The sequence below is a fragment of the Peromyscus eremicus genome, chromosome 5 (assembly GCF_949786415.1).
Source record: "Peromyscus eremicus chromosome 5, PerEre_H2_v1, whole genome shotgun sequence".
NCBI lineage: Eukaryota > Metazoa > Chordata > Mammalia > Rodentia > Cricetidae > Peromyscus > Peromyscus eremicus.
This window is the reverse complement of record NC_081420.1, coordinates 118213892-118216278: the sequence shown is the minus strand read 5'-3', so window position 1 is coordinate 118216278 and position 2387 is coordinate 118213892.

Here is a 2387-nt window from a genome sequence, read left to right as displayed (position 1 = left end):
TGTGTGCCTGCAGATAATTCTATTGCATTTTTTAAAGGGGAGAAATAAAGAATAAAAGGATGAGAAAATAAACGCTCACTTGAACACATCATTTCCGCCTGCCTGACCCCAGACCTCTGAGCGGAGCCACAGGTCCCTCTGCTGGCCAGGCTGGGAGGGCGCGCCCCTCTGCAGACTGGAGTAGGCTCTCCAAACTAAAACTCCTTAGAAGATTTGTGTTGGCTTTTGCCCTGGAGCAAGGACCCTGATGGGAATACAGAGGAGTGGAAACATGGGCTCTAACTACAATGAAAAAGTAAGCCACCCCAAACGGTCCCTTCTCACTGTGGGTCTGACTCCGAAGCTAACCCATAACACGTTCAACACATGTAGCATTCTTTCTTTTCTGTTTTTTCCCCCGCTGTCTTACAGATAAGTGGTTTCTATGAACTAGCACCATAATTATGTGTTCTGGTGTTCTTTCTCTTATGGTTAGAAAATGTTTTTGCTGTGTTGCTGTAGCTTCATTGTGACCCTTCTTTGCTTTGCCATGATCAGGCCCTGTACATAAAACCATTAATCAGTCCCAGGAAAGGGAGGTATTATTTGGAAATACTCATTTCACAATAGCTTTGTGATATATTCTAACTAAGAAAAGTGAGGCATAATTAGATAAAGAAACATATGAAGCCACTGAAATCCAAGGCAAGTTGAATAGATTGAACAAATTGAACAGATTGATTGGTCTCAACATACTAACTTAAACCAGTGTGTAAATAATGACACTGAGACTGGGAGAGCAGGAGAGAGAGAGAGAGAGAGAGAGAGAGAGAGAGAGAGAGAGAGAGAAGAGGGGAGAAGGGAGAGGGAGAGAGGGGAGAGGGGAGAGGGGAGAGATTGTGGCAAGGAAAAGTACTAATTTCTACAGCTAATGAGTCATCAAAAATTCCAAAAATAACCATGACTTTTTAAGTGGCACATCTTAATATTTAATAACATAAATGCACAAATGTCTGGTGTTTTTTCTGCAGAATCCATCAACCCTTATTGTCATAGTCCTGTGCCGCAGGAGATGTAAGATGGGCAGTGTCTTAGGGTGCTAGCTTTCTCACCCAACAGTGTGTGCTTTGGACATATGAAGGAACACATACCTCACTTTCTGAAGCTCTGCTATTTTTACAGTGAACTGAGCTATGTGGCTACTTCTAGGTACAATGCGTTTTCTCCCCTCCCAGCCCCCCCCAAAGTACATGACAATTTTTAATTGAATGTAAGTTCCTATGATTTCAGTGATTCCGTTGCTGGAGGAATTAGAGGCACGTGAGCCACACCTCCCAGTTTGTTAATGTTCAGAAGCACATACACACAGAGATGCCATCAAGATCCACATTCCTGGTCTACAGCTACCAAGACTCAATTTCTGATATGTCCCTAAAATCTTTGTTTCTTTAACAGGACCCCTTCAACTTTGGAAATCACTGCTCCAGATGCTGCGGAAGAGAAAATAAAGTGAGCTGAGCGAAAAGATCCCCCAACATCTGGCAGTTTTAGTCACACAGCCCAGAGGAGCCGGGCAGCAGCGTCTCTGTAAGCACCGGAATGATCAGATGGCAGCTGGAAGAGTATGGAAATGCAGTGTGTTTAGGGCATCTTACAAGAAGAAATTGAAGAGTAATAAACAAATATGCTCTACTCCATTTCCATTTTAGAGTGATGTCTTTAAAAGACTAATTTTTGTCTTTAAAAAAAAAATGACTTTCAAAAGAGAGATCCATCTTAATTGTGCTAAAAGCCGTCACATAAAAGAACAATATTGCCATCTAGTGGTCAATGGGAAATATGACCGAATCAGAAAATTCAAGTTCAAGGAAACAACTCTCAGTAAAGAATTCTATTATGGACAGAAAGTCTAAAGACTACAAGATACAGTTCCAAGATTCTACCAGCTCCCGTAGCAGCTTCTCAAATGACTTTGCCACAGGATCCACTTTGCAGCAAGGCTGCATTTCATCTGACCCTAGACACACCATTGTGAGCTCAGTGCAGGGTCTGGTCAGCTCTGAAACCAGCAGCCACACCAGCCAGCCTCCAAAGCGTGCCACACCCGCTGGCTTCTCCGGTCACTTGGGCTGCTTGAGGCCTCTGTAACGGAGACTCGAAGGCCCATATTCCTCCCTGATCTGCCACGGGGCCATGCTGTTTCCCCACATAGCTTGTCTAGAAACCCTCCTAGACTGTCTTCCGAACAGCTCGTCTCTATATACAGAATCATCACTCAGGTGGGAGACAATCTCATGTATACACTTATCCACACACAAGAGATCAAAAGGAGGAAAATCAAACCGTATCACCTGCTAACTGTAGTTATTTTCGATATTTGTCTTGGGCTAAACAATCTCAAGTAGGTC